We start from the raw sequence: 27,493 nt of genomic DNA, 5'->3' as shown, positions 1-27,493 counted from the left end.
GCTTGCTACCTTCAGGGATCTGTGGACCTGCACTCCAAGGTCCCTTTGTTCCTCTACACTTTTCAGTGTCGTACCATTTAACGTGTATTCCCTTGCCTTGTTAGACCTCCTCAAATGCATTACCTCACACTTAGCTGGATTGAATCCCAATTGCCACTGTTCTGTCTACCTGATTAGTACATTGATATCTTCATGTAATCTGTAGCTTTCTTCTTCATTATCAACCACACAGCCTATTTTGGTGTAATCTGCAAACTTCTTAATCATACCCCAAATATTCAAGTCCAATTGTGATATATACCACAAAAAGGGACCCATCACTGAGCACTGTGGAACCCCATCTGACCTAATACCTCCTTATGTGATTTAGTGTCAAATTATGTTTGATAACCCTCATGTGAAGTGTTTTGAGATGTTTTATTGCACAATTACAAGTTGTTGTTGAACTGAGGGTGTTGGCAGCACACTTAAACTGAAAGTGGTTTGAATCAGGAAATGCTGAGTGTGAACATGGTTTCCAGACAGCAAGCTGAGAGTTGGACCGATGAGACAATTTGTCCCATTTGTCTTGATTTCTTCACCGATCAGGTAATAATAGAATGTGGGCACAACTTCTGCCGCTCCTGTATCACACGTTGTTGGGAAAAGAGGAAGGCAAACTCCTGCCCGGAATGTAGAGAGGAGTTTCCGGAAAAAAACTTCAAGGTTAATCGGGCCTTAGCGAATCTGGCCGAGAAAGCTCAAAAATTAACCCTGAATCCGAAAGAGAAGGAAAGTAAACTTCACTGTGAGGAACATCAGGAAGAACTGAAGCTGTTTTGTGATACTGACAAGAAATTGATCTGTATGATTTGTAGTGATACGCGGGAGCACAAATCTCATAACTTCATGGCGATTAAAGAAGCTGTTGGACTCTACAAGGTAAAAGGGAACAGATTTGATCACCTGATTATTTCATCACCTTTTTATGGTATTGTTATTCTGTGATTTTTCTCTCCCAATCCCAGGGTCAGGTGAAATCTTCCTTAGATTCTCTCACAGAGACGAAATTGGCGGTTCTAGAAACAAAACAGCTGCAGAAACAAAAGATTTCCGAAATTAAGGTAAAATGTCCCTGTGCTGATTTTCAAAATTTGAATCGTTTTATTTTGCTTTTATTGCGGATAAATATAATTTTTAACATTTTATTTCGTAGCATCAGTCAAGCAGTCAGCAGACCCGCATCACATCCGAGTTCGCTAAAATGCACCAGATTCTCACTGAGAAAGAACAGCGTTTAATTCGAGATCTCAGGGAACAAGAGGAGAGGATTCTAGAAACAATGGAGGAAAATCTTCGTGAAATTCAAGTGAATTTAAATTCTATTCAGGAAAAACTCTCAAAAAATTGCAAAAACAGATGGAACAAAAAGACGGAATGACTTTTCTGAAGGTGAGTTTAGTTCAGTGAAAGTTCACAGTCACAAAATGACCAAGGAGAATTTTGAAATAAATACAGCATTTCCCCAATAATTTGGCACTGATTTAAACCGGTCAATTGCTTTGTCTATTCCAGAGAGGAACTGTTATTGCCATCAAACTAATCGGCTTACACAATATCTGCAGAATCCCGGGAATACCTGTAACCTCCCCAGGAATGAGTTGCCATGAGCTTGACACTTAGTTTGTAATTATTTCAATGGAGTTTAATATTCTCCTTAGATTACAATCCAGTTAGTTGCATGTTGTGAGTATGTGGGTGTGTCTGGCACAGTGGGTGAGAGTCACTGTGTCTCTGACTGGGACTGTTGTTGACTTCCATACCTGACGGCTGACATACAAAGAATGGCACACACAGGAGGCCATTTGGGACTGATGTTGATTTCCATTAACGCAGTTCTGGTATCATTCTTATAAATCATTGGATACTTTCTCTTGCTTCTATATCCTTATTGTAATATCCTCTTTCTAGCCGTGTGTCTGCAGAAGTGAGAATTTGGAATTACTAGCAGATTGTAACAATCTGGGTATAATTTCTGTTGTCCGGATATAGACGCTCAGTCTCTGGCAACTCAGATTTGTGTTTTATTTACTTCAGGAAGAAACTCATCAGAAGAGGAGGTAGGGCATGCTCTTTATTGAAAATCTGCCAGTTTTGCAAAATAGCTCAGGAAAGTGTTTATGGTCAATTTATAACTAATTGTTTGATATTTGCAGGATTAGCGAGGACGGTTATTTCCTGACATTAGCAGATGCCTCCCTGTTTATCAAAAAATTCAACGGTCCTTTACCGTACGCAGTGTGGAGAGAAATGTTGGATGCCATTAACCCCGGTAAAACTCAAATTTATAGCTCCTGATTTATATCTCATAATTTGATTTGTTATACATGATAAAAATACCATAGAGTATCTTCTGGTACTAAGTAGTTGCAAAGGAATGCGGCTAAAAGCGGGCCTGAATGGAATTTATGAGTTATTCAAGTACCAAATCCACTTTCCAAAAATTAAACCCTTTAACTGGGCAGCTGAAAATGTCAACTCCCCGAACATGACCAACACAGGGACCCTCAGATGAACCACAGCCTCCAGAAGCCAGTGATAATTTGCACAATTGAGCAAGAGGAACCCCGCCCTTCCCAGCTGCACCTTTTCTCCTCTACAATACTCACCCTCCTGATGCAGCTCCACCTTGTGTGCCAGACCCATGTCCATGACCAAGGTGGGGACAGGAAGCCTGGGAACGAGGCTTTGCTTTTTGAGCGAGGAGTGGCGAGGGGTGTGGAGTCAGCTAGTGCTCACTGTGGACTTGGGGACAAGCACTGGATTCCTGAAAGTGTCACCAAGGCTTATTCACTCAACTGACTTGTAAAAACATTCCACTTGCCCAAGACATGTCTTCTCTGCCTCCAGGGGGTGTATCAGGGTAGAGGTATGACAGTGGTGCATTGCATTGAATAGCCTCCACATGCGGCCCCGTACGAAGCCTGTTTGTTTGCATTGAGATATCTGGAAGTTAAGATCTTGGCCAATATTTTCTTGTCAGCTTTGAGGAATAAGTTACTTTTCTACAATGAGCAATGGGTGGTGACCTTTCTGTTCGTATATATCAACATGATTGTGACTAAGTTAATTGTGTCTGTGTCCTTGTCTCCAGCACATGGTGTAGGGGTTTCAGTAGGAGCAGAGTAAACTCCGTGAGTAGGCTCTTGTCAAACTCAGTAGGGAAGTCACTACTTTTCCCCCAAATTGCTCCGTCTGCTTGTCCTAGTGCCCTGTGTCCGCTGGGAGTTTGTCCCATTGGGAGTGAAGAGCACAGTTTAGGTCTCCACCCACAGTCACTGTGCTGTATATACGTGGGACGAGTGTGAGGATTGCTGATGTGGGGAATGTGGGGACACCTCATTCAGGATACAGAATTGAAGCATCACTTTGCGTTCTGCTGTTATTCGAATGTCATTAGGCTGGAACGGCCTCCTTCTCCAGGAATGTGTATCTCCAGATTAATGGGAAGGTTCCTGTTGATTAGTGTGACGATCCTCTGTTCTTGGGTCAGTAGCAGGCGGCCAGCATTGGTCCCACCCACTCACTCACAAACTTGGTGTGTTCTGAGGGCGGTGAGGAGGGTCTCCTGTAGAACTGCCGCTTCCACCTGTCCTTTTAGGTTGATCAGTTTTGCTTTGCCTGATGATGTGCTGCAGTTTGTTCAGATTTGTGGATATAATTTTATTGATGGACTGTATTCAGGATGATGTCGGTTTGCTGTGTCCAGGTGCATTCTCCTGTTGTGGGTGGGAGTGGCGGAGAGGGGGAGGTGTCTCTGAACCTGAGGTCTGCCTGGTGGTTCCAGTTTTGCTTGCATTCCTGTTCAGGTTGTTGGATCGATCGAGTTGTGGGCCACAGCTTCTCATCACCTTGCTTTTCTACTTTTCTCCCTTGAATCCTTTATTCTCTTCCCTTCCTTACCTTTTCCCCTGTGGTAGCTCTTTTCCTCCCTCCTGCTGCAGGGTGTGTTCTTGTTCCAGTTTTGTTTTTGCCCACTAATAGCCTAAATACACATTGGGGTTTTACAGAATAATCTGTATCCGGACCCCTTTAAACAAGCTTAAAAACTTAGAAACAATGAGAGGTCGATTTAATACTTTTAAAATTATATTATTCCACCCATTTTATACAGTGACTGAGATTACTGGTACACATAGATCATACAGTGACTGAGATTACTGGTACACACAGACCATACAGTGACTGAGATTACTGATACACATAGATCATACAGTGACTGAGATTACTGATACACACAGAACATACAGTGACTGAGATTACTGATACACACAGATCATACAGTGACTGAGATTACTGATACACACAGATCATACAGTGACTGAGATTACTGGTACACACAGATCATACAGTGACTGAGATTACTGGTACACACAGATCATACAGTGACTGAGATTACTGGTACACACAGATCATACAGTGACCGTTAGACTACTGGTGCTGACAGATCATACAGTGGCCATCAGATTACCAGTAGAGATGGATACTCACTGGAGGACACATGAGGAAAAGTTGGAAGTGTATAGTTCTAATCTGTTTATGTAGGTCGAAGCTATAAGTCCAAGTCCCACTGAGTGCAGTTTGTCTGAAATCGTCCAAACCAGCACAAAAGATTACAGAATTTTAAATGCAACTTACATTGAGCATAAATCGAGCTTCCGCCATTTTTAACACTGGTTTCAAAAACATTGCTGCATATCGACCCACCAATAAAACTGGCCATGGTGACCATCAGATTACCAGTAGAGACAGATAGAGACCCTTTTGAGGCAGCTCTTCAAATTAAACTTGTTTTTTTTGGATGCATAGCCACTTGAAGGCATGTCTTAAAAGTTTTTAAATATTAAAAAATATTTAATTTACTAAGAAACTGACGAGTGTACATCAATGAAACTAGTAAATGGTTCAGTACAGTTAAAAAAAAGTCATTTTCAGTCATTTGAAATCAGAACACTCACAGGTGGAGGATTAGACACTTGATAAAAATGCTTATTTTTTGGATTATAGAATCATAGAATGATGCAACACAGACGGAGGCCATTTGGTCCATCTACAGCTGTATAAGGTATTGGTGAGGCCACACCTGGACTACTGCGTGCAGTTTTGGTTTCCATATTTATGAAAGGATATACTTGCTTTGGCAGTTCAGAGAAGGTTCACTAGGTTGATTCCGGAGATGAGGGAGTTGACTTATGAGGAAAGGTTGAGTAGGTTGGGCCTCTACTCATTGGAATTCAGAAGAATGAGAGGTGATCTTAGGTGAAACGTATAAGATTATGAGGGAGCTTGACAAGGTGGATGCAAAGAGGATGTTTCCACTGATGGCGGAGACTAGAACTAGAGGGCATGATCTTAGAATAAGAGGCCGCCCATTTAATACAGAGATGAGGAGAAATTTCTTCTCTGAGGGTTGTAAATCTGTGAAATTCGCTGCCTCAGAGAGCTGTGGAAGCTGGGACATTGAATAAATTTAAGATAGAAATAGATAGTTTCTTAAACAATAAGGGGATAAGGGATTATGGGGAGTGGGCAGGGAAGTGGAGCTGAGTCCATGATCAGATCAGCCATGATCTTATTGAATGGCGCAGCAGGCTCAAGGGGCCATATGGCCTACTCCTGTTCCTATTTCTTATGTTCTTATGCCTGTGGCAAGTCTTTGGTAGAGTTATCCAATTAATCCCACTCTCCTGCTCTTTCCCCATAGCCCTGTCATTCTTTTCCCTTGCGTTTTTATCCAATTCGCTTTGGAATATAACCACTGAATCTGCTTCCACTGCCCTTTCAGGCAGTGCATTCTAGATCACAACAACTCGCTGTATAAAAAAGTATTTCCTCATGTTGCCTCTGGTTCTTTTGCCAATCAGCTTAAATCTGTGTCCTCTGGTTACCAACCCTTCTACCACCGGAAACAGTTTCTCCTTATTTACTCTATAAAAACCATTCATGATTTTGAACATCTCTATCAAATCTCCTCTTAATCTTCTCTGCTCTGTGGAGAACAATCCCAGTTTTCCACAGACTAAACTCCCTCATCCCTGGTACAATTCTTGTAAATCTCTTCTGCACCCTCTCCAAGGCTTTGACACCCTTCCTAAAATGTGCTGCTCAGAACTGAACACTATACTCCAGCTGAGGCCTAATCAGTGTTTTAATAAGGTTAACCTCCTTGCTTTTATACGCTATTCCTCTATTAATAAATCCAAGAATCCATATACTTTTTTAACAGCCTTCTCAACTTGTCCTGCCACCTTCAAAAATTTGTATACATAGGGCTCTTTGTTCTTGCACACCCTTTAAAATTTTATCATTTAGTTCATATTGCCTCTCCTAATTCTTCCTACCAAAATGTATTACTTCACAATTCTCTGCGTTAAATTTCATCTGCCATGACTCTGCCCATTTCACCAGTCTATGTCCTCCTGAAGTATGTTACTATCCTTCTCATTGTTTACTATATTTATGAGTTTCCTATCATCTATAAACTTTGAAATTATGCCCTGTGTACCCAAGTCCAGGTCATTAATATATATCAAAAAGAGCAGTGGTCCTAAGAAGGACTCTCAGGGAACATTACTGTTTAATTCCCTCCAATCTGAAACACAACCGTTCGCCACTACTCTCTGCTTCCTGTGTTTTAGCCTATTTTGTATCAATCTACCACTGTCCATTTAATCCTATGGGCTTTAATTTTGCTAACAAGTCTTTTATGTGGTACCTTGTTAAACATCTTTTGAAGATCCATATACACAACATAAACCGTACTATACTCATCAACCTTCTATGTTACTTCATCAAAGTTAGTCAAACACGGGTTGCCTTTAAAAAATCTCTGCCAACTTTAATTTATTAGCCTATACCTTTCTAAAAGCCAATTCATTTTGTCACAGATTTTAGTCTCTACAAGTTTCCCCATAACCGACATTAGGCTGACTGACCTGTAGTTGCTGAGTTTATGCCCCTCTGTTTTTTTTAAACAGGGTATAATATTTGCAATCCTCCAAACCTGGCAACAACCTAAGGAGATTTGGAAGATTGCGGTCAGAACCTCCAGAATTTTCACCTTTACTTCCCTCAGTAACCTAGAATGCATCCTGTTCAGACCAAATGAGGCACCCATATACATGCCCACACACACCCATCCATGTAGACACACACGAATAAACCCATATACACACACCCACCCATATATACACATACCCACACATGTACATGCACACCACCCATGTACATGCACACAAACACCCAGATACACACACCCATACACATACACACACACAGGAAAAAAGGGTAAAAAAAACAAATTTAAAAGCTCTTTGTCTAAATGCATGTAGCATTCGTAACAAAATATATGAGTTGATGGCACAAATAGATACAAATGGGTATGATCTGATAGCCATTACAGAGACGTGGTTGCAAGGTGATCAGGGGTATTTGACAATTTGGAAGGACAGACAGAAAGGAAAAGGACATGGGGTAGCATTGTTAAAGGATGGGATCGAAACGATATTGGCTCAGAGATCACAATGTTGAATCAGTTTGAGTGGAGATAAGGAATAATAAAGGGAAAAAGTCACTGGTGGGCATACACTGTTGGACGATGTATAAATCAAGAAATAATGGAGGCTTGTAATAAAGGAACGGCAATAATCATGGGTGATTTTAACCTTCATATTGATTGAACAAAGCAAATTGGTCAGGGTAACCTTGAGGAGGAGTTCATAGAGCGTTCCTGGATAGTTTCCTTGAACAGAACGTTGCGGAACTAAGTAGGGAGCAGGCTGTCTTAGATCTAGTACTGTGTAATGAGGTAGGATTAATAAATGATCTCATTTATCTCTTAGTAAAAGATCCTCTAGGAATGAATGACCATAATATGATTGAATTTCAAATTCAGTTGGAGGGTGAGAAAGTTGGTTCTCAAACCAGGGTCCTAAGCTTAAATAAAGGAGACTACAAAGGTATGAGGGCAGAGCTGGCTAACGTGGACTGGGAAAATAGACGAAAGTATGGGACGGTTGATGAGCAGTGGCACACATTTAAGGAGATATTTCATAACTCGTAACAAAAATATATCCTAATGAGAAGAAAAGACTGTAAAAGAAGGGCTAACTAAGGAAATACAGGAGGGTACCAAATTGAAAACAAAGGCATACAATGTGTCCAAGACTAGTGGGAGGCCAGAGGATTGGGACACTTTTAAAAGCCTGCAGAGGACGACTAAAAAAAATGATTAACAGAAGGAAGATAGATTATGAAAGTAAAGTAGCACGAAATATAAAAACAGATAGTAAGAGTTTCTGCAGGTACATAAAAAGAAAAAGAGTGGCTAAAGTAAATGTTTGTCCCCTGGAGGATGAGACTGGGGAATTAATAATGGGGAACAGGGAAAAGGCAGAGACGTTGAACAAATATTTTGAATCGGTCTTCACGGCAGAAGACACTAAAAACATCCCAATAGTGGATAATCAAGGGGCTATAGGTAGGGAGGAACTTAATACAATCACTATCACGAATGAAGTAGTAATCGGTAAAATAATAGGACTAAGGCAGACAAGTCACCTGGACCTGATGGCTTACATCCTAGGGTCTTAAGAGAAGTGGCTGCAGAGATAGTGGATGCATTGGTTGTAATCTACCAAATTTCCTGGATTCTGGGGCGGTACCACTGGATTTGAAAACCGCAAATGTAACGCCCCTATTTAAAAAAGGAGGCAGACAAAAATCAGGATACTATAGACTAGTTAGCCCAGCATCTATTGTTGGGAAAATGCTGGAGTTCATTATTAAGAAAGCAGTAGCGACACATTTGGAAAATCAATCAAGAGAGTCAGCATGGTTTTATGAAAGGGAAATCATGTTTGACAAATTTGCTGGAGTTCTTTGAGGATGTAACGAGCAGGGTGGATAAGGGAGAACCAGTGGATGTGGTGTATTTGGATTTCCAGAAGGCATTCGTTAAGGTGCCACATAAGAAGTTACTGCACAAGATAAAAGTTCACGGGGTTGGGGGTAATATATTAGCATGGATAGAAGATTGGCTAACTAACAGAAAACAGAGAGTGGGGATAAATGAGTCATTTACCAGTTGGCAAACAGTGACTAGTGGGGTGCCGCAGGGATCGGTGCTGGGTCCTCAACTATTTACAATCTGTATTAATGCCTTGGATGAAGGGGCCGAGTGTAATGTAGCCAAGTTTGCTGATGATACAAAAATGGGTGGGAAAAAAAATTGTGAGGACACAAAAAATCTGCAAAGGGATATAGACAGGTTAAGTGAGTGGGCAAAAATTTGGCAGATGGAGTATAATGTGGGAAAATGTGAGGTTAACCACTTTGGCAGAAATAATAGAAAAGCAAATTATAATTTAAATGGCGAAAAATTGAGAAGTGCTGCAGTACAGAGAGACCTGGGGTCCTTGCGCATGAAACACAAAAAGTTAGTGTGCAGGTACAGCAAGTAATCAGGTAGGCAAATGGAATGTTGGCCTTTATTGCAAGGGGGATAGAGTATAAAAGCAGAGAAGTCCTGCTACAACTGTACAGGGTATTGGTGAGGCCGCACCTGGAGTACTACGTACAGTTTTGGTCTCTGTATTTAAGGAAGGATATACTTGCATTTGAGGCTGTTCAGAGAAGGTTCACTAGGTTGATTCCGGAGATGAGGGGGTTGACTTATGAAGCTAGTTTAAGTAGGTTGGGCCTATACATATTGGAGTTCAGAAGAATGAGAGGTGATCTTATTGAAACACAAGGTTGATGTAGAGAGAATATTTTCACTCATAGGGGGAACTAAAACTAGGGGACATAGTCTTAGAATAAGGGGCCACCCATTTAAAACTGAGATGAGGAGAAATTTCTTCTCTCAGAGGGTTGTAAATCGATGGAATTCTCTGCCCCAGAGAGCTTTGGAGGCAAGGTCATTGAATATATTTAAGGTGGAGAAGAGACAGATTTTTGAGCGATAAGGGAGTAAAGGGTTATAGGGAGCGGGCAGGGAAGTTGAGCTGAGTCCATGATCAGATCAGCCATGATCTTACTGAATGGCAGAGAAGGCTCGAGGAGCCAAAATGGCTTACTCCTGCTCCTATTTCTTATGTTCTTACATACACACACACACATCCATATACACACACATCCATATACACACACACACAAGCCTATGAGTGAGTTTTTAAGTTAGTAATCTGGTAAGGAGTATGGAAGGTGTTTAGCTCCCAGGTATTGTAACCATCTTTAAAAAAGGGGACATGTCCGACTGTGGCAACTACAGAGGAATCTCCCTGCTAGCAGTCACTGGGAAAGTCGTCGCTAGAGTCCTTCTCAACCGTCTTCTCCCTGTGGCCGAGGAGCTCTTCCCAGAGTCGCATGCGGATTTCGTCCCCGACAGGGCACAATGGACATGATTTTTGCAGGGTGACAGCTGCAGGAAAAATGCAGGGAACAGCACCAGCCCTTATAGATGGCTTTCTTCGACCTTACAAAGGCCTTTGACAGTGTCAACTGCAAGAGTCTATGGAACGTCCTCCTCCACTTCAGATGCCCCCAAAAGTTCGTCACCATCCTCTACCTGCTCCATGATATGCATCCCGTAATCCAACGGATCCATTACAGACTCAATCTACTTCCGGACCGGGGTCAAGCAGGGCTGCGTCATTGCCCCAACCCTCTTCTCAATCTTCCTCGCTGCCATGCTCCACCTCACAGTCAACAAGCTCCCTGCTGGTGTGGAACTAAACGACAGAACCAGTGGGAACCTGTTCAACCTTCGGCATCTCCAGGCCAGGTCCAAGACCACCCCAAACTCTGTCGAGCTACGGTATGCGGACGACGCCTGCATCTGCGCACATACAGAGGCTGAACTCCAGGACATAGTCGACATATTTACTGAGGCATACGAAAGCATGGCCTTACTCTAAACATCCGTAAGACAAAGGTTCTCCACCAGCCTGTCCTTGCCTTACAGCACTGTCCCCCAGTCATCAAGATCCACGGCGCGGTCCTGGACAACGTGGACCATTTCCCATACCTCGGGAGCCTCTTATCAACAAGAGCAGACATTGACGACGAGATTCAACACCGCCTCCAGTGCGCCAGTGCAGCCTTCGGCCGCCTGAGGAAAAGTGTGTTTGAAGATCAGACCCTCAAAACTGCCACCAAGCTCATGCTATACAGGTCTGTAGTAATACCCGCCCTCCGGTATGGCTCAGAGATATAGACCGTGTACAGTAGACACCTCAAGTCGCTGGAGAAATACCACCAATGATGTCTCCGCAAGATCCTACAAATCCCCTGGGAGGACAGAGGCACCAACATTAGCATCCTCGACCAGGCCAACATCCACGGCATTGAAGCACTGACCACACTTGGTCAGCTCCGCTTGGTATGCCACGTTATTCACATGCCTGACACAAGACTCCCAAAGCAAGCGCTCTCCTCGGAACTCCTTCACGGCAAATGAGTCAAAGGTGGGCAAAGGAAATGTTACAAGGACACTATCAAAGCCTCCCTGATAAAGTGCAACATCTCCAGACATCTGGGAGTCCCTGGCCAAAGACCGCCCTAAGAGGAGGAAGTGCATCCGGGAGGGCGCTGAGCACCTCGAGTCTTATCACCGAGAGCATGCAGAAAACAAGCGCAGGCTGTGGAAAGCGCATGCGGCAAACCAGTCCCACCCATCCCTTCCCTCAACGACTATCTGTCCCACCTGTGACAGGGTCAGTGGTTCTCGTATTGGACAGTTCAGCCACCTAAGAACTCATTTTAAGAGTGGAAGCAAGTTTTCCTCGATTCCGTGGGATTGCCTATGATGATGATTGTAACCCCAATTTGTGGTGCATTAAACTGGGAACAGTATTTAGTTGTACATTGAGACTCTAGTTCCAGCTCATGTTCATTTGCTTATCTATGTCCCCACAAAACACTACAGTGCTGAGATGGGCGTGTTTGATCTTTGTTATTTTGAGAAGCTGTGACCACCCACTGTAGAAGTCACAGGATTTTCTGCTGTTGCCAGATCCTTGTTTCCTTCCTCGAACCTGCTCTTTTCTCGTGTTGAAAAATGGAAAATCAAATCAGAAAGGGTGATCTCATTTTTTTTAAATTCATTCATAGGATGTGGGTTTCACTGACAAGGCCAGCATTTATTGACCGTTCCTAGTAGACTCAAGAAAGTGATGGTGAGCTGTCTCCATGAACCGCTACAGTCCGTGTGGTGACGGTAATCACACAGTACTGTTAGGGAGGGAATTCCAGGATATTGACTCAGTGACAATGAAAGATCAGCAATATATTTCCAAGTCAGGATGGTTTGTGACTTGGAGGGCAACTTGCAGGTATTGGTGTTCCCATGAGCCTATGGCCCTTGTCGTTCTAGGTGGTGTAGTTGAGGGTTTGGAAGGTGCAGTTGAAGAAGCCTTGCTGAGATGTTGAAGTGCACCTTGAGTGAATGTTTAAGGTGGTGGATGGGGTATTAATCAAGCAAGCTGCTTTGTCCTCGATGGTGTTGATCTTCTTGAGTGATGTTGGAGCTGCAGTTATCCAGACAAGTGGAGAATATTCCTGTAAAGCCCTGTCCCCTCAGTACAGATTCACACAAGGCATGTAGTGAAGTCAAGGTCACTCTGGACCTGCACCTTTATTTCACAGCTCTGGAATGCTGCACTTGCCTGAGACCTGTCCTTATATACCTGTCTCTTGCAAGTGCACCCCTGGTGGTAAGGTATGCTGGTGGTTACAGGTCATATCTTATTACAGTCATGTATAGCATGTTAGGATACAGTTACATATAATAATGTAAGATACATGACATCACCCTCCCCAAGGTCTTATTGTCTTTATAGGTTCAGTCTCTCAGGTGGTCGATGCTCTCGCGTGGAGCGTCTGAGTTGTGGTTCAGTTGTTTGCCTTGGTGTCTGTTTTTCTTTGGGTGTGGTTGCTGGTATCTAGCCTGGGCTGTCTGTTTCGATTGGTGTGATTGTTGTTGACTCGCCTGGGCTGTCTGTTGGGATTGCTCTTTCCTCAGGTTGTTCCCTCTGTCTGTCCTCCAGGTGTGATGCGAGTTCCACATTGTAGTCTGCCTCTGGTTCCGCAGTGTTGTTGGTAAATCTGCTTTTGACTTGGTCTACATGCCTCCGGCAGGTTTTGCCATTGTCCATTTGTACTACCAGTAGCCTGTTTCCTTCCTTGCCCGTTACTGTCCCCGCAAGCCATTTGGGACCCCTGTCATAGTTTAGTACAAACACTTTGTCCCCTATCTCATTCCATCTCCCCCTCGAATTTCTGTCATGGTACTCAGTCAGCTTACGGCGCTTTGCCTCAATGATTTCGTGCATGTCTGGGAGGATTAATGAGAGTCTTGTTTTTAAAGTCCTTTCCATCAACAGTAGCGTGGGGGGGGATTCCAGTCAATGAGTGCAGACGAGATCTGTATGCCAGCAGCAGTCGCGTCAGGCGACCCCTGCAGCGTGGGACCTTGGATTTTAAGCATGCCTTGTTTAATGATTTGCAATGCTCTCTCCGCCTGGCCGTTGGAGGCAGGCTTGAACGGTGCCGTCTTGACGTGGTCAATTATAAAGTCTTGGAATTCTACGCTGGTGAAGCACGGACCATTGTCACTGACCAATATGTCAGGGATTCCATGCATTGCAAACATGGTTGCAAGGCTCTCCACAGTGGTGGAGGTTATGCTCGAGTTTAAAATGGTGCATTCGATCCACTTTGAAAATGCATCTACAACTACGAGGAACATTTTGCCCATGAATGGGTCCGCATAGCCTACGTGCACCCGCGACCACGGTTTGGTAGGCCAGGGGCTCAGTGGAGCCTCCCTGGGGGCATTGCTGAGTTGGGCACAAATGGTGCACCTTCGGACGCAGAGCTCCAAGTCCGGTCAATACCAGGCTACCAGACGTGGGATCTGGCGATGGCCTTCATGAGAACGATCCCCAGGTGCTCGCGGTGGAGTTCCCGGACAAATGCCTCTCTGCCTCGCAGAGACATGAATACTCAGCTGCCCCACATCAGGCAGTCTGATTGTAGTGATAACTCATGCATGCGCCTGTGAAAGGGATTTAATTCCTCGGGGCAGGCATTGCGAGCTTCTGCCCAGTCACCGGTTAGGACACATCTTTTTACATAGAAACATAGAAAATAGGTGCAGGAGTAGGCCATTCGGCCCTTCTAGCCTTCACCGCCATTTAATGAGTTCATGGCTGAACATGCAACTTCAGTACCCCATTCCTGCTTTCTCAGCAAGGATACTTTCTTACTAAGGATAATGTGGGGTCGCTGGCCGTCCGTCCAGGCTCTGATTTGGCAAGCCGTCATAGGCGAACCTGTGGACTCAAAGGCATTGATTGCCATAACTATCTCACAGTCCTGTTCGTCAGACCCTTCCGTGGTCGCCAGGGATAGCCTGCTGAGCGCGTCGGCACAGTTGTCTGTGCCTGGTCTGTGCTTTAATGTGTAGTCGTAGGACGCCAGCATGAGTGCCCACCGTTGAATTCGCGCCGAGGCGTTGATTGCCTTGCTCTCGGATAGGAGGGACGTGAGGGGCTTGTGGTCGGTTTCTAACATGAACTTCGCCCCGAAAAGGTATTGGTGCATCTTTTTGACACCGTACACGCACGCGAGCGCTTCCTTCTCTACCATTCTGTACCCGCACTCCGCCCGCGAAAGTGATGGAGGCATAAGCTATGGGTTGTAATTCGCCCGCACTATTGACATGTTGCAAAACGCACCCGACCCCATACGCTGACGCATCACGTGTGAGAACTAACTTTTTACCTGGGTCAAAGAAAGTCAAAACACTGTTGGAACACAGAAGGTTGCGTGCCTTAATGAAGGCGTGTTGCTGGGCGTCCCCCCAAAACCAATCGCACCCCTTCCTGAGAAGCATGTGGAGAGGCTCCAGCAGCGTGCTTAAGTTCTGCATAAAGTTCCCAAAGTAATTGAGTAGCCCGAGAAAGGCGCGCAGTTCTGAGACATTCCAGGGCCTGAGTGCCAGGAAAATTGCTTCTGTTTTGGACTCTGTTGGGCGGATTCCATCAGCGGCAATACTTCTGCCCAAAAATTCAACCTCGGGTGCGAGAAACAGGCACTTGGATTTCTTGACTCGTAGGCCTACCCGATCCAACCGCTTTAGTACTTCCTCCAAATTACGGAGATGTGAGTCGGTGTCCCTGCCCGTGATAAATGTGTCGTCTTGAAATACAACCGTCCCCGGGATGGACTTGAGCAGACTCTCCATGTTGCGCTGGAATATGGCAGCTGCCGACCTGATGCCGAATGGGCATCGACTGTGCATGAAAAGGCCTCGATGTGTGTTGATGGTGGTGAGTAGCTTGGATTCCTCGGTCAATTCTTGCGTCATATACGCAGATGTGAGGTCTAATTTTGAGAAAAGTTTTCCTCCAGCCAATGTGGCAAATAAGTCCTCCGCTCTGGGCAGCGGGTACTGGTCCTGTCGGGAGACTCTGTTTATGGTAGATTTGTAGTCCCCACAGATTCGTACGGATCCATCAGGCTTCATGACTGGGACGATGGGACTTGCCCAGTCGCTAAATTCCACAGGTGATATAATGCCTTCCCGCAGAAACCTGTCTAGTTCGTGTTCAATCTTTTCCCTCATCACATAAGGTACAGGTCTGGCCTTGTGATGGACCGGTCTAGCATCCTTTGTGATGTAGATTTTGACTTTGGCCCCTTTGAAAGTACCCACACCTGGCTGAAAGAGATGTTCAAATCGCTTTATAACTGTTGAGCAGGAGGTCCGTTCCTCTAATGACATGGCATGGATATCATCCCATTTCCAGTTTAGTTTTGCCAGCCAGCTTTTCCCCAGCAGTGCTGGGGGGTCTCCGGGGACAATCCACAGGGGAAGTCGGTTCACTGTCTCTTTGTGTGTGACAGAGAGCATGGCGCTGCAGAGGACTGGTACGATTTCTTTGGTATAGGTCCTTAGTGTGGTGTTGACCCTTGTGAGTTTTGGTCTGTCTCTTTTATGCGGCCACAGTTGTTCAAATTGTTGAGCGCCCATGAGAGATTGACTCGCTCCCATATCCAGCTCCATGTTGACAGATATCCCGTTGAGTAGGACCCTCATCATTATAGGAGGCGTCCTGTTGTAGGAGCAGCGGCCATTGATCGTGTTGACCCGCTGTACATCGGTGTCCCGGGTACTGTCCCCACCATCTTCTGGTCCGCTTTCCGACCCATCCGATTCGTATACCAGCCTAGCTGCCGTTTTTTTGCACATGCGGGCCAAATGCCCTGTATATTCACAATTTCTGCAAACAGCCTGCTGAAATCGACATCCCCTTGACGAGTGCCCACCCCCACACCTCCAGCACAGACCTGTTCTATTGTTTAAAGTGTTCCCAAAGAATGAGCTGCGTCTGGCTGATCTCTCTTGAGCTTCTCTCAGTTTGTAGTTGATTACTCGCATTGTGGGTTGATGAGGTGTGAACGGCCGTTCCTGTGGCCCTTGATGGCTTCTGCCTGCTGTCGAGAGTCTGTTCTCCCGGCTTTGTCTGTGTGTGGGGGTAGCAGCTTGTCTAATGCTGTGAACTCCTTGTTCGTTAGTTGTCGTACCTGCATTGTAAATCAACCTCGTTTCTTCTTCCCCTACCAAGAATGTCTGTGCAACCAGTGCTGCTGCCTCTAAGGTCAGGTTCTTAGTCTCTATGAGCTTTCGGAATATGCCTGCGTGGCCTATTCCTTCAATGAAAAAGTCTCTCAGCATTTCTCTCCTCAGTTCATCGGAGAACTCACATAAACTAGCCAACCTTCGAAGTTCCTCCACGAAGTCGGGTATGCCCTGGCCCACACAGCTTCTGTAGTTGTAGAACTTGTGTCTGGCCATGTGTAGGCTGCTCGCTGGCTTCAGGTGGTCTCTTACCAGTGTGCTCAATTCTTCAAACGACTTGCTTGCTGGTTTCTCGGGTGCCAACAGATCCTTCATTAAAGTGTATGTTTTCGAGCCACAGCTGGTCAAGAGATGGGCTCTTCTCTCGTCTGCCTTATCATCGCCTAACCAGTCTTTGGTTACAAAGCTTTGCTGGAGCCTTTCTATAAAGTCCTCCCAACTGTCTCCGCATTGTACTTTTCATCTGATCCGTTGTTCACCATTCTGTAGATTCTGTAATCCTGTAACCCGTCGCCACTGTAAAGTCCTGTCCCCTCAGTCCAGATTCACATGAGGCATGTAGTGAAGTCAAGGTCACTCTGGACCTGCACCTTTATTTCACAGCTCTGGAATGCTGCACTTGCCTGAGACCTGTCCTTATATACCTGTCTCTTGCAAGTGCACCCCTGGTGGTAAGGTATGCTGGTGGTTACAGGTTATATCTTATTACAGTCATGTATAGCATGTTAAGATACAGTTATATATAATAATGTAAGATACATGACAATTCCATCGCACTCCTAACGTGCTTTGTAAATGGTGGAAAGGCTTTGCGGAGTCAGGAGGTGAGAGATTTTCCACAGCATACCCAGCCTCTGACCTGCTGTTGGTGCCTCAGTATTTATGTGCTGGTCCAGTTAAGTTTCTGGTCAATGGTGAACCCCAAGATGTTGATGATGGGGGATTCGCCGATGGCAATCCAATGAATATCAAGGGAAGATGGCAAGACTCCATTTTGTTCATGATAGTCATTGCCTGGCAAATGCATGGCATGAATGCTACTTGCCACTTATCAGCCTGTTGTAGGCATTAGGCACCTGCTGAATATATAAAACACTAGTCATTAGGCACCTGCTGAATATATCTAAACTCATATAAGTTTAAAACGGCCACATATAAAATGGCTGCCCAAGCATGATGGGAACCCCGTTAGTCAAGTAATGAACTGGGACTGACTGAGCAATGACCGAGCAACGACCCTGTGAGGCCCACTACCAGGAATGCCTTGGATACAATGAACCAGTGATTTCACACAGCCGAAGTCCAAGGAAGAGAGATAAGGGGAGAATCTGCCTCACATAACGAGGTCATTAATCAGCCCGAGCTGACAAAACCCGAACATGCAGTTCCTGAGGTATCAGGGAAATTCTATTGGGTTAAAGAAACCTATATGTAATCTATAATCGTTATGATTGGATTCTGTCCAGCCGAAGTGGGCTGAGTTACTGTAAAGAACTATATGTAACTTGAATCATAAAATGGCTACCAGTGAAGGGATTTCTGTTAGCTGAATTAGACTGCATTCCTGGAAACTGAAACTCATTCCTAGCAACACACCTCTTAGCAACACATCTCTTGGCAACACATGAGCCACTTTACGTTTAGAGACTAATGCTATCTATTGGTCTAATATAACTGTAGTAAACTGTTGTATATAACTGTAGTAAACTGTTGTAAAACATATAAAGATCCATGAAACCCTTTGTTCTGCGGAGAGAAGCCTGGATCCAGTCCTGTGACTTCCTCCCCGCTGGCATCAATAAAGGCCGCACTGGCATTGGAACCAACTCCGAGTGTTGAGTGATTCTTCTGATAAACACTAACACTAACAGTGTCATCACAAACAGGATTTCGGGGTCGCTGGACACCCTTGGAAAAACCCGGGTGAGTATAAAAAACGATTTTTAATTATAAAGGGTGCGGAAGGTGGATGCTGGTTGATCGACACGAGGGGATGGTCCAATATCTCAAACACCTAGCCTGAGCCTGAATTAAGAGGACTTTAGTCTCACGTGACGGCCAGGAATTAAGTAGGTGCCGGGAACACACTTGGACCGTGGAATCGTGATACTGAAAGACATCTTCCGGACCCAGTAGTGTAATTTGAGATATACCCCGGCGTAGAACCAAGCGGTGTACAGTGGCTAACGGAATCCAAACCTGTGAACAGGGTCGGACCAACGGGCAGAGCGGTGGTAGGTAGTCGTTAAGGATATGTAGAGCGCTGCGGGAATTGCTTAAACGCGTTTTAAGAATTGTATAAGTTTGTGTAACAGCAGACTTGTGACCTGACAGCAGCCCAGAGATGGTCTACTACAAGTTGTGCGAAGTAAAAGGCAAACCTCTGAGAGTAGATTCCTAACGGTTCTAGTCCTACCCAGGAATGGCCATGAAAGCAAGTATACTCGAGTGGGGATCAGAAGGGTCCATTACCCGCCATCTGGCGGAAAAGCAAAAGAAACTAATCGAGAAAATGATTAGAGCAGAGTGGGATACTCAGGACCTGCCAGCAGCCCAACGGGAATGGTGGGAGAAGGAACGGAAAGTCAAAAAGAAAAAAAAAGGCTGTGGTCTTGATACTGCGAGCCCATGTAAATTAACATAGGAAGTTAATCAATAAAAGAAACTGACGGTGATTGTCTTAAGTGAAGTATGGAAGAGGAATAAAGCCGGCCAAAACAATTAATAGGAAAGAAGAGAGACTTTTGTGAACATCTGTTTCAATGAGACGTGCCTGTGCGATTTTTGACTACGGAATGAATTTTTTATGTTTTCATGTTCCGAAAGCCTGCTTGGAAGAGGAATGCAAGTGTCTGTTTATTTTAGAAACAGAGTGAAAGTCTTTTTTAACCCTTTGTAGTGTCGTCCTGTATGTGGGAAGTTTTAAGACATTTAAGTTAGAAACGCAGGTGTGGATTTATTCGGATGATAAGTTACGGAGCTAGGAAATGTACAAAGGATAGGTTTGTTGAGCAAAAGATTTATTTGATATGCTCACTTACTTGCCGAAAGAAAACATGCAATGATTGATTACATAAAGATTTAAATTACAAAGTTTGAATTGGGATTTTGAGATATTCAGAGAAGGCACAGAAAATACTGAGGTGGATTAAAAAAAAAAATTATTAAATTAAATCTGATCAGGTCAAACTTCTGGACGAGTGGCGAGCTATCTGCGAAGGTGTAAAAGGGACTTTTGGAAAATGTTAAAAACAGCAAGCTTTAGTAACGACTTTGAAACTGGAGCATTTTGAGATAACGAAAAGCAGCCCTCAAACCCTCAAAGCTGGACTCCATTCCAGTTATGGAGAAAAAGAAAAAGATAAAAACGCCACTTTGAAAGTAAACAAATTATTTTAAATTAACAACTTTATGGAGTTACGAACCCTCCGTGTAAAATACAAAACCTAATTTGAAGAAAGAAAAAAAAAGATGTCTCGTTTTATATCAATTTTTAAAAAAAAGATTTCTTTGGCAAGTACTTGAATTAGAAGTTAAGAAAACATTGGAGTTTTAACGGATTCCTAATTTCTAAGCAAGTTTGAAGGCACAAAGACTTTTTTTTCAGATGATTACGTGAAGTCACGTAATGACATCAGGTATTCTTACAAACCTGGAAAGGAGTTAGCTCTTTCCATTGACAGCCGTTTGATACTGAACATTATTAGTTTGGATTTCTTAATAGAAAAAAAAACTCACCTAACAGAGGAAACAAAAATAAAAACAGAACTTGCTTATGTAATAATACTTGCCTGATACAATAAAGAAATAGATACTCAATAAAACAAATTGAAGAGTTAAAATCTAAGATAAACAGGCTGGAAGAGATAACGGGACTAGACGGATAGTGCAGTGCGCAGCCATAGCACCATCACCTATGGCAATAGAGCCAATGTACCCTACGGTGGGTAGGTGTAGTCCACAAACCCAACCTAACGGTAAAGCAGACAACGATGTTCGGAGGAATAGCTTTGGCCTTGGTCATAATAGGAGTTTGGGTAATATTTAAGTGGGTAAAGACACGGGCGCACGCCCCACAGATTCAACTCGAAATGGTTCAATTATAACCTTGTGTTTCTGATTTTGCAGGGTGACAGGGATACTCGTAGAGCAAAACCTAACCCCTGGTGACGACCAGGCCATCTGGTTAAAATTACAGATAATACCTACCAGAATGGGAATACGAACGGCACTCCTCGTAATATGGATAGCCCTGCGACAGGCACGTACCCTGGACGACACCGACGGATTGCAGCGCACTCAGGAAATAAACAACTACATGAACGATGGAGTCTTGTTTAATTTAACGGATGGAATGTGCATCCCAGCAGCCAAGGACTGGAGTAAGGACAGGATTTATTTTAATGCATGGTTACAAGTGAATCCTAATAAGAATCCTAATAAGAGTATGTGTACAGTGCTCCACGGGTATAAGGAGTAGCTGCATTAAACGGAGGATGTCAAAGGGCCTGATGAATGTACTTTCGGCATAATTTGCGCGCCTCCGGGATAATCCCAGCAATCATTCATCCGCAAAAAGAGAATGGGGCTGTGTGGGTACTACGAGGAGGTGGGGGCGGCTGCAATATCATTGTATGTATGCTTCTCACCCCCTCCGACACCGCGCCCCATAAGAACCACTACATTGCCGAGGAACTGCCTTGTCCCATAACTACTAAGGAACCAGAAAATGGGATTGTAATGTACAACGAAGGGGAATTATTGTATGATAATGTTAAACATGAAATTGTGCCTGTCCTGATCAATATTTCAGGCATCCAGATGCCGGAATACTGTACAGAACAGTCAAGGAAAATGTACAATGTATTAAGTAAAATTGTAATGCAGCAGGCTGCCGATGCAATGGGTGCCAGTAGATTCTGAGGACAGGGGTCAGCCCCCAGGATAAAGAGGGAAATAGTTAATGACATTGCTACCGTTTTCAATACAAGGACCTCCGTAGTAAACTCGATAGACATACAAGGGTTAAATGAGAGGGTGGAACAGGTTAGAGGGGTGATGAAGGGGTTAAATGAGAGGGTGGAACAGCTTAGAGGGGTGATGAAGGGGTTATTAGAGAGGGTGGAGCAAAACCAGGAAGACCAAGCCAACCTAGGAAAGGAGGGTGCCGAAATCCAGTTGGATGGCATCTCAGTCCTGGAAGCTCACGCCAAAACTATCAATCACCTCATTGATAGAGAAAAAGAAGATACAGGAAAGCAAAGACAGGGGCAACTCTGTCACGCTTCTGGTCTGTGGATGGTGGGACAGATCCGCCACAATCTCGACCAGATCCAACGCGGGGAAGTACCCGATTGGATAGACAGTTCACATCTGGCTCAGTTGGCCAACCAACTGAGGGGAACACTGGATAATACTGGGATAGGGATAGTCCTGATGATCCCTATAGCCACGCCGGACTCAGGACCGTTCCCCCTATACCAACTAGAGAATATCGGAGTAATACGGGACAATGTCTCCATGCGTTACTATCTGACCACCACCTCCGCCGTTCGTCGAAACAACATACCGGGATTTCCCTAACAGATTGCAAGCAAAGGGGGGAGATCACAGTATGCCCTCACCCGGTAGGCCGAGGTGAGCTAGACGAGTGCGGGTTTAGCCGAACCGACAGGTGTGTACTAGAAATAGTGCCCGCACACAGGCACTTCGCGAGGGCAGGCTATGGAGGGAAGGGAAGATACTGCGTCTCTACCACAGAGCGTTCATACCAGTATAATGACCTGCAGTGCCCTATACCACAGCCAAACTTTTGCTTTACGCCACTACGACCCGTCACGATCGGGCAAGCGCATATCACCCAGGTTAGGCGCCGGAAGTCCGAAGTTATTGAGGTAACCGATCAGCTCCATGATCATTTACAGGATTATGACGAGCCAGATCAGGTCCCTATCCCACATCTAACCGAAGTATTACGAGAGTTGAGGCTCAGAGTGGGTCAATCCGTAAAGCTCTACCACCAACTGCAAACTAAAATCAAAGTATTGGAAGAAGATATCGATGTAGACTTACAAAGTCAGAGTTGGTGGAGAAAGGTCTGGGACTGGGGAATAAATGTGAACATCCATCCTTGGATTCGAATAATTTCACACATACTGGTCGGGATACAATTGATCTTAGCGATAACATGGGGCATAATGGCCTGCCAGGCATGCAGGCACCAAGCACAACGAAGAGGGACCCATGACCGGTCCCCAAATACTAAACAAGCCTGTCTAATAAAGGGGCAGGAGGATTTGGCCTTTGTCAATTTGATTTAAGCAACCAGGACACCTGAAACCGCGTGACTGGCCAGCATGTTGAGGCAGGGAGTACCGGGCCGTGCACAGAATCAATAAAAGTAGAGCGGTCGGTTAAAGGGGGACTAGGACTAGTCCCTTTACCGAAAGGAGGGAATTGTTGTAGGCATTAGGCACCTGCTGAATATATAAAACACTAGGCATTAGGCACCTGCTGAATATATCTAAACTCATATAAGTTTAAAACGGCCACATATAAAATGGCTGCCCAAGCATGATGGGAACCCCGTTAGTCAAGTAATGAACTGGAACTGACTGAGCAATGACCGAGCAATGACCCTGTGAGGCCCACTACCAGGAATGCCTTGGATACAATGAACCAGTGATTTCACACAGCTGAAGTCCAAGGAAGAGAGATAAGGGGAGGTGGGTGGGGTGGATTGACCCATCCACCTCCACGGAGGTGTGTGGGGGGCCTGACCCATCCACCTCCATGGCACGAACCTGGTATTGCAGTACGGTGCAGTGGCTCTCGGCCTTTTGGCTAAGAGCATTGGCGCAGAGTGATCCTTGATGTGTGCAAGGTGACCTCTGGCGTTTGTGATTTGACAAAGAATTGGAAAGATTGGCAATGAAAAATTTAAGGGGAGAATCTGCCTCACATAACGAGGTCATTAATCAGCCTGAGCTGACAAAACCTGAACATGCAGTTCTTGAGGTATCAGGGAAATTCTACTGGGTTAAAGAAACCTATATGTAATCGATAATTGTTATGATTGAATTGTGTCCAGCCGAAGTGGGCTGAGTAACTGTAAAGAACTATATGTAACTTGAATCATAAAATGGCTACCAGTGAAGCCTCATGGGATTTTTGTTAGCTGAATTAGACCGCATTCCTGGAAACTGATACGACTCTGTAACAGGAGTAAGATAAGGGAGGCCCAGGCCATGTTACAAGGCACATGAGTCATTCCTAGCAACACATCTCTTGGCAACACATGAGCCACTTTACATTTAGAGACTAACGCTATCTATTGGTCTAATGTAACTGTAGTAAACTGTTGTATGTAACTGTAGTAAACTGTTGTAAAACATATAAAGATCCATGAAACCCTTTGTTCTGCGGAGAGAAGCCTGGATCCTGTGACTTCCTCCCCGCTGGCGTCAATAAAGGCCGCACTGGCATTGGAACCGACTCTGAGTGTTGAGTGATTCTTCTGATAAACACTAACACTAACAAGCCCAAGCCTGAATGTCGACCAGGTCTTGCTGCATGTGAGCATGGACTGCTTCATTATCTGAGGAGTTGCGAATGGAACTGAACACTGTGCAATCATCAGCAAAAATCCCCACTTCTGACCTTATGATGGAGGGAAGGTCATTCATGAAGCAGCTGAAGATGGACTATCCTGAGGAACTCCTGCAACTATGTACTGGGGCTGAGATGATTGGCCTCTAACAACCGCAACCATCTTCCTTTGTGCTAGATAAGACTCCATTGGAGAGTTTTGCCCCCGATTTCCATTGACTTCAATTTCACTAGGGCTCCTTGATGTCACAGTTGGGAAAATGCTACCTTGATGTTAAGGGCTATCACTCTCACCTCTCCTCTAGAATTCAGCTCTTTGGTCCATATTTGGAACAAGACTATGACGAGGTCTAGAGCAGAGTGGTCCTGGCAGAACTCAAACTCATCATTGGTAAACAAATTATTGGTTGCCACTTAATAGCACTGTCGATGACACTTTCCATTACTTTGCTGATGATTGGGAGTAGGAACGGTAATTGTTGGATTGTTTTTTTTCTGCTTTTTGTGGACAGGACATCCTTGGCAATTTTCTACTCTGTCAGGTGGATGCCAGTGTTGTAGCTGTATTGGAGCAGCTTCGCTAGAGATGCAGCTAGTTCTGGAGCACAAGTCTTCACTATTACAGTTAGGATGTTGTTGGGGTCCATAGTATTTGCTGCATCCAGTATGCTCAGCCGATTCTTGATATCACATGGAGTGAATCAAATTGGCTGATGATTGGCTTCTGTGATGGTGGGGACCTCAGGAGGTGGCCGAGATGGATCAGTCACTCATCACTTCTGGCTGAAGATGGTTGCAAACGCTTCAGTCTTGTCATCTGCACTCACGTGCTGGGTTCCGCCATCATTGAGGACGGAAATTTTCATGGAGCCTCCTCCTCTCATCGATTATTTAATTTTCCACCTCCATTCACGACCAGATGTGGAAGAACTACAGAGCTTTGATCTGATCTGTTGATAGCTCTGTTTATAACATGCTGTTTCCATTGTTCAGCATGCATGTAGTTATGTGTTGCAGCTTCATCAGGTTGGCACCTCATTTTTAGGTATGCCTGTTGCAGCTCCTGGCATGCATTTCTACACTCATTGAACCAGTGTTGGTCCCCTGACTTGATGGTAATGGCAGCGTGAAGGATATGTCAGGTCATGAGGGTACAGATTGTGGCAGTTTAAAATTCTGCTGCTGCTGATGGCCCACAGCGTCTCATGGATGCCCAATTTTGAGCTGTTAGATCTGTTCTGAATCTAGCCCATTTAGTACGGTGGTAGTGCCACACAACATGATGCAGGGTGTCCTCAGTGTGAAGATAAAACTTTGTTTCCACAAGCACTGTGTGATGATGACTCCTACTAATATGGTCATGGACAGATGCATCTGTGATGAGCAATATTCCTGCTAATTTTTGGGGGGATGTGCAGCCCTTTTACTGGGCTGCATGGCCCATTCAATTTCTTGTGCATGCATGGTATTTTCAATTGTAAATCTGTTGAGTGGCCTGTGTGGGACCTCCAGACCGCTGCGCGGCGGTGCAGCTTAACGGGAACATTGGCGACAAGTAGATTGGTAAGGACAAGGTCAAGTAGGGTTTTTCCTTGTGTAGGTTCTCTTACCATCTGCTGCAGGCCCAATCTGGCAGCTATGTCCTTCAGGTCTTGACCATCTCGGTCAGTAATGGTGCTACCAAGCTGCTCTTGGTGATGGGCTTGAAGTCCCCCAACCCAGAGTACATTCTGCGTCCTTGCGAACCTCAGTGCTTTTTCCAAGTAGCGTTCAACAGAGAGGAGTACTGATTCAGCAGCTGAGGGAGGGCAGCAGCTGGTAAATCAGCAGGTTTTCTTGCCCATGCTTGACCTGAAGCCATGAGACTTCATGGGGCCCGGAGTGAATGTTAAGGACTCCCAGAGCCACTCCTTCCCAACTGTATAGCAGTGTGCCGTCACCTCTGGTGAGTATGTCCTGCTGGTGAGACAGGACATACCCAGGGATAGTGATGAAGGAGTCTGGGACATTGGCTGAAAGGTATGATTCTGTCAGTACAACTCTGTCAGGCTTGATTAGTCTATGGGACAGCTCTCCCAAATTTGATACAAGTCACCGAATGTTAATGAGGAGGACTTTGCAGGGTTGACTGGGTTGGGTGTGCTTTTGTCCTGTCTGAATCCAATGTCTAGGTCGATGCTGGGTGGTCCATTTCGTTCTTTATTGTTTTTCCTAGCGGTTTGATACAACTGAGTGGCTTGCTAGGCCATTGTAGAGGACAGTTAAGAATTAACCACATTGCTTTGTGTCTGAAGTCACATATAAGTCAGACCAGGTAAAGCGGCACATTTCCTTCCCGAGTGAATGAACTAGATAGGTTTTTATGACAATCCGGTAATTTCATAGCCAACATTACTAATACTAGCACTTTAGTCCAGATTTATTTAATTAACTGAATTTAAATTCCACAGCCACTGTGGTGAGATTTGAACTCGCATTTCTGGATCATTGGTCCAGGCCACTGGATTACTAGTTCAGTAACATAACCACTTTACATTATGGTGAGAGCATCTCTCCAGATCCCCAACAATCTCGCTCTGGGATTGCCAGAGAGTCTCTCCGGGATTGCTAGCGAGTCTCTCTCTGGGATCTCCAGTGAGTCTCTCTAATTCTCTGCTTTTTCTCCCAGTCTCTGTGAAGTTGGATCAGGAAACAACAAATCTATTGCTTGAGGTGTCTGAGGATCTGAAGAGTGTGCGACGGACTGAGACTGGAAGGAGTCTCCCTGACACGGAGAAGAGGTTTACCTACTGGCCCTGTGTGCTGGGATTGGAGGGATTCACATGAGGGAGACACTACTGGGAGGTGGAGGTAGCAGGGAATCGATGCTGGAGTCTGGGGGTAGCCGCAGAGTCTGTGGAGAGGAAGCAAGGGGTCGAAGTGATACCAGAGGAAGGATTGTGGATCATTGAGCAGTTTGAAGATGCATTTAATGTAAACACCTTCTCTCAATTCTCTCTTGCTGTTGGTCAGATTCCCAGGAAGGTGGGAGTTTATCTTAGTTACGAGTCCGGGACAGTTTCATTTTACTGTGCGGATACTAAGTCCCATCTCCACACCTTCACTGGGAATAAATTCATGGAGAAATGTTATCCTTTCTTCTGGACCTTAGATGTAAATAAGTGCCTGAGAATCTGCTCCGGTTCCGGTCTGGTTCTGTAA

General features: G+C 44.8%; 1 pseudogene; it reads left to right on the top strand.

Annotated features, from left to right (window-relative positions):
• Positions 1-238: 238 nt before the first annotated feature.
• Positions 239-27,493, top strand: LOC139230648 (zinc-binding protein A33-like; annotated as a pseudogene).

This window comes from Pristiophorus japonicus, chromosome 19 (genome assembly GCF_044704955.1).
Source record: "Pristiophorus japonicus isolate sPriJap1 chromosome 19, sPriJap1.hap1, whole genome shotgun sequence".
NCBI lineage: Eukaryota > Metazoa > Chordata > Chondrichthyes > Pristiophoridae > Pristiophorus > Pristiophorus japonicus.
The sequence above is the reverse complement of the archived record's forward strand: the minus strand, read 5'-3'. Positions and strand labels throughout refer to the sequence as shown.